Source organism: Aethalodelphis obliquidens, unplaced genomic scaffold (assembly GCF_003676395.1).
Source record: "Aethalodelphis obliquidens isolate GAN/ISIS:26980383/991018 unplaced genomic scaffold, ASM367639v1 scaffold29, whole genome shotgun sequence".
In the NCBI taxonomy this organism is placed as follows: Eukaryota; Metazoa; Chordata; class Mammalia; order Artiodactyla; family Delphinidae; genus Aethalodelphis; species Aethalodelphis obliquidens.
The window spans coordinates 22091706-22106347 of record NW_020837973.1 but is presented as its reverse complement, the minus strand read 5'-3'; the positions used below and the strand labels follow the sequence as shown (position 1 = coordinate 22106347).

At 33.1% G+C, this 14642-nt stretch overlaps 1 protein-coding gene across 1 annotated transcript in view; it reads left to right on the top strand.

The window, feature by feature from the left end:
* The first annotated feature begins 374 nt into the window (after positions 1-374).
* The window catches only part of CDH9 (cadherin 9), a 126442-nt gene continuing 112174 nt past the window's right edge, over positions 375-14642 (top strand). The window contains exon 1 of the mRNA XM_027125384.1: positions 375-480. The gene's annotated coding sequence lies outside the window, so the exon portion shown is untranslated. The remainder of the gene's footprint in view (positions 481-14642) is intronic.

Below are 14642 nucleotides of genomic sequence, written 5' to 3'. Positions count from 1 at the left end.
TACAGATGATTTACAGGTTACAGACAGGCTGTGACCTTTCTCTCCCAATTGCAAACATATTAAGCAGAGCTGATTAACGGAGACGAAAAACACTGGGTTATTTTCTCTTACAGGGGTCTTTGACAAAGCCCTCTTCTCTGAGCCCTCCTACTTTATTTGCTTGCAAATCACTATGCCTAAAGAGTCTTTCCTCCCCCAGCCCAAACCTGGAGCCCTGCAGCGCCATCAGTGGCAATATCTTCCTATGTGAGGGACGTCTCTTATTAAACAGAAACGCTGAATGGAAACCAATCAGATAGAGAGTTCCTTTGGCTTCAGCTTCCTGCCTGTCTGAGTTAAAAGTGATGCTCGCTGGAAGAGGGAGGCACACTGAGATTCAGCTGTGAAGATACTATAAAAAGAGGAGAGGGAATGAGAGAGAAGCAGCACCAGAATTGTCAGCGCTGAGCAGGGCTAAACTCGATTCCATTGCTAAACAAGGTAAATGTTATTTACTTTGCTTGACAATATAAGCTCTTTAATTTTTACTTTCCTGTAATGTAGTAATACAAATATTGCTTTTCTCCTAGTTGCTATATTTTTCTCTTTCCCCCTCTCTCTCTCAACATTTAAAAGCAGGTAAGAAAACGTTTTATAGTATTTGAATAAGATATTAAAATGCTCAGTGAAAAAGCTTGCAATGTTTGCTTCTTATTTTACTTTTACAAAACTGATACCTACCAAAGCTCTTTTTATAGTGCTCAAGCTTGCATATGGAGCATTATTATAAAAATAAAACTAAACTTCACATTGTGTTGATTTTGGTGGCTTTGAATTACTCACATATTAATTGTGTTTGTGTATACTATTATATCAATTTTAAATGGACTCCTGGTTTTCTCATAACTTTTGTTTACATAATTTGAGTCAGAACTGTCAAAAATAAAAGACACCTTTTTCATGTCTTAATAAGAAATGATTTATTTTTAATATTAAAATGAAATGATACATAAACAGTAAAAATAACACATATATAGATGGACATAGGATGTCAGGATTATGGTGATCACTTTACCTGGTGAAGGAGGTTTCTTCACATATTTGTAGTTCTCACTCAGGTCATATTCTGAATGTGTACATCTGTTGGCTATAATTGCTCTCCATTATTGCAGGCAAATGTATCTTAATGTAATAAAGACTGTGGATGAAAACCACAGGAGGGAGAGAGTTTCAAAGGCAAAATTGTGTTTTATTTGAAGTGATATGGAAAATGTAGTGACTTGATGGAGCATTTTTTTTTTACTTTGCATACTTAAAATAACCATTCGCATCAATTGTATTTTCAAGCACGCTAATCTCTAAAAAGGCATGTCAAATTTTAACTAAAACATTATCAATATTCTACAGTGTTTACATTTAGATACTGTTAAGTGTGTGTTCTCAGAATCTATTCTAAATAACAAACGTGCATAAAAGTTATCACCTGTAGTAGATGAGTTCACATTTATTTGTATTAATAACTTTAGATGAGAATGTAATGGACTATAGATTTGAGGAGAAACTGGAGGTCTTTTCTGGAGATTTGTTGTAATTTAATATTGTGTTATATATCTATGAGATTAATAATCAAGATTTTTTCACAAGGTCTTTGAAATCTATGTAGCATGAAAAAATAAGTGATTTTTATAACAGCAAAAGGTGGTAACCTTTTCATGAAAGGAGGAAATCTTCATTTGGCTCCCTTTACTTATATGTAAAATTAGCAGTGTCGTCTATTTTTAGCCATAGCTAAGAATGAACTTGATCACTCAGTGTTCTTAACTTGGAAAAAAAGTATGATTTAAAAACCTCTAACTGATTCAAGAGAGGATAAATCCTATTTTCAGATTCAGACACTGCTTCATTACCTAGACAATGCTGTGTCAAGTGTAGAACTACAAAACCGGTTAATACAGGTTTGAATGGTAGATTTTTTTGAAAAATAAAGAAAATGAAATAACATGCTATTCCAGCACATAGCAGCAAAGAACTTGGACATAACATGAACAACATGCATTTGCGGTCTTGTCATCAAGCATATTATGGATTCAACTGAAGTTTTCACAAAGGAAGAGTACAAAATAATTGTATGCACTTAATAGATATATGCTGAGATGCTGAAATACTGTCATCTCTGTATTTGCTTTGAAAAATGAGAAAATGTAAGATAAAGCTCATGATATGAGCAAATCTAATTCTGGAAATAATGAATAGAAAAATGCTTCAGAGGAAGCAGGTAGTGTCAGTTTTTCTAACTTTAAGTCAGAAAGATTTGGTAGGACTAATAAAGCAAGTCATATAAGATAATATTATTTTCTAGGATGGAAAAATAAGTTTTCCCTTTATTACACTATTTGACAGCTTAAAAAACAATTGTGAAATGGTTCACATAATTATGTCACCATTATTGTATCCTTTGCATAATTGAAATAAAAATGTCTTGTACCACTGCCTACGTGTAAAATATCACAATATCAAAGTTGGCTTTGAAATTACATTTTTAAATGATACGTTGCTTGACTTGATCAATTGTATGTTAGATCAGAAGCTCTTCTGAATGTTAACTTGCATGAAAAGATTTCACTTGGTATTTTACTGTGCCCCTCATACATGCAAAGTTTAGCCAGTTTAATATCGATTCTTTGGTACATACACCAAATGGGAATAAAAAAAAATAATCAGAGATTTTTTTTTCTGCTGGGTTACCTTTTTTTAGTGATTTGAGGCAGACACGCATTCCATACAATATTTACACAATGTATAGGTGCAGCTAATCAGAATGCTTTGGACAGTGCTTAAAATTACATAACAAAATATGTGAGTAATATGGCAATATACTGTATGCAAGAAAGTATAAATTAAGTTGAGAGTTAATTTAAAAAATACATGTGAGTGTGTCACCAATAAACATTGGCTGTAACTTGTTCTCTGTGAAAGTGAAGAGCCTAGAATGGATCATTACTTAGTGTTAATACAAATGCTGCAATAATACAAATGCTTCATTAGTTTGCTATACTCTTTAAGACTAATTTTGTTCCCTCAAAGGTAAATTTAAAGTATAAATTTAACATTTTAAAAAAACCGAGTGTGATACTTTAAGAACGTCCAATGTGATATTTTAAATATTTATACTTCTGACTTCAAGGATATATATATATATATATATATAATTATATATATAATATATGATCCTATTATATGTATTATCAAATAGTAACATTAGTAGAGTAAGTTTGGTTTATGCTGAGGTATTTTATTATAAAAACTCTACTTAGGTTCTTAGGCATTTTACTTAATTTTTCTATTTAATGAAATTTTCTAGAAGAAAACATGCTAAATGGGACCAAAGGACATTGGTTTTAATTAGCTTTGTTTTTACCTGATGTGAATTTATACATATGATTATTTTTATTGTAGAACATGAGACGTTTCCTAAGGTAAAGCAATTTCTTTCTTCGTATCTTGCATATCTGTTTTCAAAAATGAGTTGTGTCTTAAAATATATCCCCAAAAGCTTCTTAATGTCTATGACATTACCTTATTTAGGTGTTAACATAAAATTCTAGAACTTTAGAAATGAGGTTTTAACCACCTCCAACTTTGATGTTGCACAGGAAAACTGAGGTTTAGAAAAATCAGATTACATAACCAAGGCTGTCAAATTATATATGAAAAATTGTCAACGTTGTGTGAAAATATATCATCATGTGGAAACATTGTGTGAAAGTTGAGTCATGAGAATCATATTAGGAATGTATACACGCACACACGCACACAGTGATGAGTTGAAAACACTGACTACTAGATAGTTTTAAACATCCTGAAAAAGTTTTTTCTCCTATGATTCACTTCAAATTCCTCTGCCTGGAACCACCATTATCCTCATCATTAAAATATGGTAAGGAATGCACAGTGAGGAGTGTCTTTATAGCACTCTTAAATATTTTCATAGCAGTTCTAATATGTTAATGCACTTATCCCTAAATTTAGCACTACTAAGAGATGGTCTTACAGCCTCATTAAGATGCAAAGTGTCTGAATAAAAGCAGGATCTCTGGAGCCTAACCAAGACATTTTATATTAGAACTACTGAGAAACACCTCCCAAAACACAAAAGTCCTAATAATGGATCTTACTGCTTATGAAAAGAAAATGGAAACCTCACGAGGTATTGTTGTTGCTGTGGTGTGTGTGTGTGTGTGTGTGTGTGTGTGTGTGTGTGTGTGTGTGTGTGTGTGTGTGTGTGTGTGTGTAATACATATTTATTTATTTCTAAGAGAAAAGGTGGGGAAAAGGACAAGACCTGAATATTTTCTTTAAGTGATATTCAAGGTTTTCCTTTTTTCTCTTTTTTTCCCCTTATTCCATTACTTTGCTAAATTATAAATCAATTGCAGGGGGAATGAGTGCTCTCATAGTCTCTATTTCTATTCATGAGCAAGATAATTCTTGGTCTTTCTAATTAATCAATGAAACACCACAGCATATGACTGTTTTGTAAGGTTGAATTAAAAAGCCTGCTCTACATATCACTCTTTGAGATTAATCCTACAATTGCAAAGAAAGGAGATAGCAGTGGCTAATAGTTATTATTTGATTTTTGAGTTTAAAGATGAACGTGTTCCTAAATGTACTGTAAGAAATAGATATACCCGACAGAATTTATATTGGAATATGCTAAACTCACTACAGTTTATGTATTATTAATAGAGTATCCAACGCATAATGGACTTTTCCTTCATATTTACTTGAAACAGGATGTTAGGAAAGTCATAAAAAACAAGGGACAATATTTATAGGAAGGAAGTATAATAAGGATGATAACAATGTATAGCATAACAATGTGTAATCTAAGCAAATAAACACCAACAGTTCACTTCCTATGATAAAAGATATAATTTAAATCATACTGCTTTTATAAACTAGGCCATCAATCCTAAAAGTTTTCAAAGGGGGTTTTCCCCCAGACAAGTAATTTCTTTATCATCTATTTTTTTCTACCAAACAGGTTACTTAAATAATTTAATGTAATTGCACAAAATATTTTTCAAAATATTCACATTTATGTGTTATAAATACTTCACAATGCAAAGAATATATCAGAAATCTAAGAAACTCAAATCTCTTTTTCACTGTAATGGTAATTAAGCCACAGATGAAACACTGGAGAAAACTTACAGGTCAAATTACAAAGTAACATCTACATATCTATATCTTCAGGTATTTATCTATACATCTGCATCCATATGTATTTCTGTGTATCTGTATCTACAGGTAGATCTGTATGTGTGTGTATGTACCCAAAAAATATATATGGAAAATAGAAAGGAATAACACAATCAATTATTTCAATGTATAAATTAATTATAGCCTTTAAATTGTTACAATGGTATAACATTAGACACTAAGAATCTATTTTGTCAGGCAGTTATGGATATTATATTATGAACAAATAATAAAATGGCAATTAAAACTATTTTTAAATTTTGGAAAAATTTAAAGTTCATGTATTATGATTGATTTGAATAATTTTTTGAATAGGGAGAATTAGACTTGCATTTTTTAAAACTGTAACTAGAAATAATCATTCTCCATTGAATGTCTAAAAGTCTTGACCTCATAAAATTATAATCTCTTTACCCACTCTTATGGTGGGTGGGAAAGTAAAGTAGGAATCATAATGCTATCTCAAACCATATTAGGTAAAAATTAGATGATTATTATCAGAAAATAAGATCTTTATTATTTTTTATTTGTTATATAAAATACAGAGAGAGCACATTTCATGATGGAATTTTATTTATTTGGTCATTTTCCATAGCCGAGGGTCAGTCAATAGGCATTTTATATTTCTTGTATTATTGGGTAAGTTAATTATTTGCTTAATTCCAAATTTTCTTTATATTAAAAACATACTAAGATTAAATAGCATTGCTTTATGTCTAATAACATATATATAATAATTTAATAAAACAGTCAAGGATAAATATTTGTATTAATTCCACTCACCAGGTAAATGTTATAACTTATTAGAACATTATAAATCAACCATGCATGTACTGAGCAGGGATTGAAATAGGTTTAACTATTAGAAGAGAAACAATATTTTTTCTTCTCCCCTAATCGTGCCAGTTTAACTAGATGATGTGACATTTTATATATAGTTTCAATTCAGTTATGCTTTTTCGTACAATAGCATTAAATAAGATTCAGATTTGTATTTCTGACAATATTACTCTTCCAATGACTAAATAATTAATACACTATTATAATAATATATATGGTTTTGTATGCAAATCATATGTGTCTGTCTTTTCTGTTTAGCTTAGAATTGAGGTACCTGATACAATCATTAACAGTGAAGAAAGTTATTATCATACCAGGAATAAATATATTTTTCTTTATAATTAAAATTAACTTTGGTCAGTTTAGAATAGGAAGTTCTATTGAAATACAAATAGTGAATACCAATAATAAGCTTACAGTTTTAAATATTGCAGTTATTTTAGTTCATTACAATGAAGACTTTTTAAACAGTGCTGTCTGTATCTATATATTTATCTCTCTATATCTATTACAGATAGACAGATATATATATATATATATATATATATATATATGCATATATGTATGAGGTGTCTCGAGCTCACTACTTTGGACTTGAGACCTGTGTTAAATTTTGCTTTCAATAGATAAATAGGGAAGACTGTTTTATTTAAATAAGAAATAAATTTCCAATTTTGGAAATTTTTTTGCGATTTTAGAAAGTTAAGAGGATAATCGTTCTAATAGAATTTTAAAAAAATAAATATATATCAGGAAACTGCTTGAGTTTATAATTCCTTATACCCAAAGATGAATACTGAAACTGACGGAGACCAAATGACAGAATGGAGACTAAGAAAGTAGTGAGATTCAATTGCAGACTCAGTAGCAGAGTCACACAATAATTTAATAATAATGCTATCATGGATGTCTGGTGTCTCCCCAGATCTATGCTTCTTGTGGTTTGTTGCTGACAAATGAAGCATTGCTTTGAGATCACTGCAACCCTTTATTTAAACACAAGCATGGAGATTGCGCTCCATTTTACCCAAGACTAAACTGTGTTTATCGAAGTCTTACATTGAAATTGAGCTTTAAACATATTCAAGGAGGAATAAAATTTTATTTCAGGATAAATATGTCACTTGTATATGTCTTGCATTATATTTCAATGACCATATTTTTAAATTGCACTCTTCTAAAATTACAAGAAAATGTAGGTAAACAGCCCCTATGGAAAGAGCGTTGAGGAAACTCTACCCCAGAATGAAAATTTTATTTAGATTGTGGGTTTGGACAAACATACCCTTAAGTATTTATAAGTAACATTTTGTTATATAAAATATGGAACTGAAAGCAGATTTTAGAAAATAATCATTATAGAATTCTATACATAGTCATACATTACCGTGGCTTTCTACAAATAGATGTTTTATAAACTATCAGGGATATACATTTTATTAAAATTACAATTTTATATCATTTTTCTAAATGTAATTACTTGATGTTTTTATTACCTTTCATCCAGTATTTTTACATATGTCAACAGGAACCCATTTGAAACTAATCTTTATCTCCATGGTGAGAAAAATTTTAAAGTATTAAATAGTCAATTTGCTAAAAGTAGATTTTTAACCAATTTAATATATAAGAAAGTAAGCATACAGTAAGATTATGGAAGGAATTTTTAGTCTTTACATGTGATTAAAAAGTTCTCAATAAAAATATACTGATAAGATATATCAAATGATATACTAATAATATATAACTATATAATTCATTAATAAGTTACTATTTCTAATATGCTAGGTGACGTATTGTGCTGAAAGTGTTAAATGTTATTTTCTCCTTTAACTATACCTGTAATCTATGAGGAAAGAAATTATCCACATCCATCTTCTTTTATCCTTTCCCTTCTGCTTGAATTCTGAATTGTTTGGTGGCTAAAATAGACTTAAGTTATACGTTGCCCACTGACGTCTTCCAAATTGAATGTAAGTCTATAGTGATTCACAGAAAGCAGATTTCTTTTTCCATGCAATGAACTGTGATAATTTATTTCTCTTGCTACTTTTAACTACTTGTGCTTTCTTACCTTCACTGCAGCTTTAGCTTTGCTGCTACTTCTGTTTCCATACTTATGGCTTTGCTTCTAACTCCATATCAGTTTTCCCTAGCCCCACTCCTCCTCTACATCCAAGACAGAATATATTTAACTACCAGTGCTTTTCCTCCTTAATTTGGCTTGCACTTTGGGGAGATGATTCAGTGACCTGTAATAGAAAAGTAGCTTTTCTAACATGAGAAACTCCTTAGATGAGGTGCTAATAAAAACTGGTCAATATATTTGTGGGCAATTTTAGAAACTCTTCTCCTCTGTTCCACCTCTCCCAACTTTTATTTTCTAATTGACTGAAAATGGGTCTTATAGGGAGTTGAATATTACCAAGGTCACAATTCATTAAAAAAGAGGTAAGTAGAACAAGGAGACGTGGTACTACTGACAAGTGGATTTGACTGCAGGTCCAGGAATGGAGCCCTGTCACGTATACAGCTGCAGGAGGATTTTGGAGAATCGTTAAGAAAAACTGGGACTTGAAAATCTAAGGCTATCCTTGTATCCTTGTATGTTAATACTGATAAGTTGTGTGTGTGAGGCAACAAGTTGGCAGAGTGTTTTGATATTGACTGCTTGGCCTCAGGAATCCCAAAATGGATACATACAAACTTTTTACATTAAGAAGCTGATTTTGTGTTCCATTTTCATGTAGTAGAAATGACAGTCCATCTTACAGTTTGCAGGTGTTGGTAGAAGCAGTGCTTCTCATAACATCAGTAGAATAATGTAGTGTCCTAAATGTGTGCAGAAGTCTGTTCAGAATCCTATAGGCACTCTTTGTATTCTTTTCTTTTAAGCTCATTATCAGGAAAAAGATCTTCGGATTATTTGTAGCAGTTAATTAATTTATCTGTTGGCTGATTATTTCATTTTCTTACCTTTGAATTTACTCATTATTGAACACCTGCTACACGTCCTAGGCTCTATGCTGTTGTGGAACATGTGCTGAGAAGACCTTCACATGGAAACCACTCTTATTTCCAAACAGCTTCAGTTGTTAGAGATTTTCCTTTTGCCATAAGTGACAACATTTATCTGTTTGTAAATTCTCTCTTTATTTTGTCTTAGTTTTGCTTGGTACTAATCTTTATTTCACCCCTATGTAATAGTATTAAAAGAAAAGCATTCAAAGAAAACTTTGTCCAGCCTATATTTTTTCTTCAGTATAAACAACACTCATTACTTCAATTTTAAAGTAAGTAACATTTTACAGACTGTTCTACCATTCTAGTTGCCCTGTGTGAATTGAACTCTTGTTTGATATTGTCCCTAAAATTGAAATCAATAATCCTAATACGTAACAGGGAGCACACAATAAGTAGGACTATAACTCCCTTTTAAAAGCTACTTTTCAAATTAATCCAAGACCGTTTTTCTATTCCTCTTCACTGCTTCCAAAACACATACAAAGAAAAAAAAATGTCTTTATGATTTGTAATTGTGTCTTGTAAGACATAATGCCAAATCCTTACATATATACACTAGTCACATCTTACATTGGTCTTTTACTATCTAGTCCTTCAACCACTCTTCTTATAAAAACCTTCATATCTCTTTGCTGTATTGTTATAATAGCCGTTTAGTTGCTCACCTAGCCAACAGTATATTTAATTAATAATACATTCCACAAAGTATAATTTTATAAATTAAGAATACACTCAATAACAATTTCTCCCTTATCCCCAACCCATCACATCTAGAAATACATCAAGTACATCTCAGCCTTGGATCCAAGTCGTCAGCCATTGGTTTTTATCTTATATTGTAATGTTTTCCTGCTAAATTATGAGTCTTAAAAATATGGCCACATACTTAAAGGGCCCAAAGTATACATTTCATGATCAAAACTATCCTGAAATCTTTTTTTTTAAACATCTTTATTGGAGTATAATTGCTTTACAATGGTGTGTTAGTTTCTGCTTTATAACAAAGTGAATCAACTATACATATACATATATCCCCATATCTCCTCCCTCTTGCATCTCCCTCCCTCCCACCCTCCCTATCCCAACCCTCTAGGTGGTCAAAAAGCGCAGAGCTGATCTCCCTGTGCTATGCGGCTGCTTCCCACTAGCTATCAGTTTTACATTTGGTAGTGTATATATGTCCATGCCACTCTCTCACTTTGTCACAGCTTACCCTTCCCTCAGGTGGCTTCCATGTCCTGGCTATTGTAAACAGAGCTGCAGTGAACATTGTGGTACATGATTCTTTTTGAATTATGGTGTTCTCAGGGTATATGCCCAGTAGTGGAATTGCTGGGTTGTATGGTAGTTCTATTTGTAGTTTTTTAAGGAAGCTCCATACTGTTCCCCATAGTGGCTGTAACAATTTACATTCCCACCAAGAGTGCAAAAGGGTTCCCTTTTCTCCACACCCTTGATTGTAGATTGTTTGATGATGGCCATTCTGACTGGTGTGAGATGATATCTCATTGTAGTTCTGATTTGCATTTCTCTAATGATTAATGATGTTGAGCATTCTTTCATGTGTTTGCTGACAATCTGTATATCATCTTTGGAGAAATGTCTATTTAGGTCTTCTGCCCATTTCTGGATTGGGTTGTTTGTTTTTTTTCATATTGAGCTGCATGAGCTGCTTGTAAATTTTGGAGATTAATCTTTTGTCAGTTGCTTCATTCGCAAATATTTTCTCCCATTCTGAGGGCTGTCTTTTCGTCTTGTTTATGGTTTCCTTTGCTGTGCAAAAGATTTTAAGTTTCAGTAGGTCCCATTTGTTTATTTTTGTTTTTATTTCCATTTCTCTAGGAGGTGGGTCAAAAAGAATCTTGCTGTGATTTATGTCATAGAGTGTTCTGCTTACGTTTTCCTCTAAGAGTTTGATACTCTCTGGCCTTACATTTAGGTCTTTAATCCATTTTGAGTTTATTTTTATGTATGGTGTTAGAGAGTGTTCTAATTTCATTCTTTTACATGTAGCTGTCCAGTTTTCCCAGCACCACTTATTGAAGAGACTGTCTTTTCTCCATTGTATATTCTTGCCTCCTTTATCAAACATAAGGTGACCATATGTGTGTGGGTTTATCTCTGGGCTTTCTATCCTGTTCCACTGATCTATATTTCTGTTTTTGTGTCAGTACCATACTGTCTTGATTACTGTAGCTTTGTAGTATAGCCTGAAGTCCGGGAGCCTGATTCCTCCAGCTCCATTTTTCTCTTTTTTGTTTTTTTTTGCAGTACGCAGCCCTCTCACTGTTGTGGACCCTCCCGTTGCGTAGCACAGGCTCCGGATGTACAGGCTCAGAGGCCATGGCTCACACGGGCCCAGCCGCTTCGTGGCATGTGGGATCTTCCCAGACCAGGGCACGAACCCGTGTCCCCTGCATCGGCAGGCGGACTCTCAACCCCTGTGCCACCAGGGAAGCCCTCCATTTTTCTTTCTCAAGATTGCTTTGGCTATTCGGGGTCTTTTGTGTTGCCATCAAAATTGTTAAATTTTTTTTTTCTACTTCTGTGAAAAATGCCATTGGTAGTTTGATAGGGATTGCATTGAGTCTGTAGATTGCTTTGGGTAATAGTCATTTTCACAATGTTGATTCTTCCAATCCAAGAACATGGTATATCTCTCCATCTGTTTGTATCATCTTTAATTTCTTTCATCAGTGTCTTATAGTTTTCTGCATACAGGTCCTTTGTCTCCTTAGGTAGGTTTATTCCTAGGTATTTTATTCTTTTTCTTGCAATGGTAAATGGGAGTGTTTCCTTAATTTCACTTTCAGATTTTTTCATCATTAGTGTATAGGAATGCAAGAGATTTCTGTGCATTAGTTTTGTATGCTGCTACTTTACCGAATTCATTGATTAGCTCTAGTAGTTTTCTGGTAGCATCTTTAGGATTCTCTATGTATAGTATCATGTCATGTGCAAACAGTGACAGCTTTACTTCTTCTTTTCCAATTTGGAGTCCTTTTATTTCTTTTTCTTCTCTGACTGCTGTGGCTAAAACTTCCAAAACAATGTTGAATAAGAGTGGGCAACCTTGTCTTGTTCCTGGTCTTAGTGGAAATGGTTTCAGTTTTTCACCATTGAGGATGATGTTGGCTGTGGCTTTATCATATATGCCCTTTATTATGTTGAGGTAAGTTCCCTCTATGCCTACTTTCTGGAGGGTTTTTATCATAAATGGGTGTTGAATTTTGTTGAAAGCTTTTCTGCATCTATTGAGATATCATATGGCTTTTATTCTTCAATTTGTTAATATGGTGTATCACATTGATTGATTTGCGTATATTGAAGAATCCTTGCATTCCTGGGATAGACCCCACTTGATCACGGTGTATGATCCTTTTAATGTGCTGTTGGTTTCTGTTTGCTATATTTTGTTGAGGATTTTTGCATCTATGTTCATCAGTGATATTGGCCTGTAAAAACTATCCTGAAATCTTTTTTTTTTTAAATATCTTTATTGGAGTATAATTGTTTTACAATGGTGTATTAGTTTCTGCTTTATAAGAAAGTGAATAAACTATACATATACATATGTTCCCATATCTCTTCCCTGTTGCCTCTCCCTCCCTCCCACCCTCCCTATCCCACCCCTCTAGGTGGTCACAAAACACCGAGTTGATCTCCCTGTGCTATGCAGCTGCTTCCCACTAGCTCTCTATTTTACGTTTGGTAGTGTATATATGTCCATGCCACTCTCTCACTTTGTCACAGCTTACCCTTCCCTCTCCCCGTATCCTCAAGTCCATTCTCTAGTAGGTCTGTGTCTTTATTCCTGTCTTACCTGTAGGTTCTTCATGACATTTTTTTTTCTTAGATTCCATATATATGTCTTAGCATATGGTTTTTGTCTTTCTCTTTCTGACTTACTTCACTCTGTATGACAGACTCTAGGTCCATCCACCTCACTACAAATAACTCAATTTCGTTTGTTTTTATGGCTGAGTAATATTCCATTGCATATATGTGCCACATCTTCTTTATCCATTCATACGATGATGGACACTTAGGTTGTTTCCATCTCCTGGCTATTGTAAATAGAGCTGCAGTGAACATTTTGGTACATGACTCCTTTTGAATTACGGTTTTCTCAGGGTATATGCCCAGTAGTGGGATTGCTGGGTCATATGGTAGTTCTATTTGTAGTATTTTAAGGAACCTCCATACTGTTCTCCATAGTGGCTGTACCAATTCACATTCCCAACAGCAGTGCAAGAGTGTTGCCTTTTCTCCACACCCTCTCCTATCCTGAAATCTTTATAAAAATATTTTAGGTATGATTTAGTGTAAGTTCCCTGGAAGAAAGGCCAAAGCTTTCATGATATTTATGGAGTTTTCATATCATCCTGAAAAAGTATGGACTGCTTAACAGTTTATAAGTTAAAATATTTGTAATTAACAAGTTTATCAAAATAATAGTAAAAATGCACTTGGTTGGTGGTGTCAGTAGATATACAATGTCTTCCCAGCTGTATATATTAGTTGTCTTATTAGTAGTTTATCTTCATTTCTGGGTGCAAATTGTCTCATGTATAATAAAATGCAATGAACAGGAAGTGTAGATAGGTAATATTTTATGGTTGGAAGGTCAAGCAAAGTCCTGGAGTCAGACATTCAAAGTAGAAAAGCCAGTTTTACTATCTACTTCATGTATGAGTTTCAGAAAGTCTTTTAACGCTTCAGAGCTCTTGAAGCTTCCTGAGAAAAGATATGAACAATATCTACATTATAGTGTATTATGAAGAGACACTTCTGATCCTATAATAACTGCTCTTATTAAGAATGTTATTGCTCAGGTTCATTATAACTAGGTAAAGGGCACTGAAACTTTTCATGTAGTGTAAGAGACACCTAGCTTAATTTGATGACTCTTTCATTGCTCTTGAAATTAGATAAGGTAAATCTGGAAGTCAGTTACAACATTATGAATATAAATATTCATACATATCATGTGGTTCCTTAAGTTGGCATAGCATACAATGAAAATATTTTATATTCTGAAAAATTTTGTGGTGTAAATGTATACCATATTGAAATTAATATAGAATATTTACAATCATAGGTAGAATACGATAAAGTTTATTGCTTTAAGTTAGAATGAGTACATTACACATGGATCTTGGAGATATGAATGAGTTATGAAGGTCTTTGAAATCAATGGTAATAAAATTTCATAGTATCTCCTATCATCACATATTTTAATGCTGGGTATTTAACTTTCCTTTTCTATCATTTTTATGGTTTTCTCCCTTTTATTTTTTGAATTACATTAATAACTAAAGTGAATGGTATTCTTGAACTTAAAGTGAATAGAGCTTATAAAGATGGTTTATTTGTACAAGAATTTTACTGTGGTTTGAAAAATGTAGTTCAAACAAAAATGATAATAATGGGGCTTCCCTGGTGGCACAGTGCTTGAGAGTCTGCCTGCTGATGCAGGGGACACGGGTTCGTGCCCCTGTCTGGGAGGATCCCGCATGCCGCAGAGCGGCTGG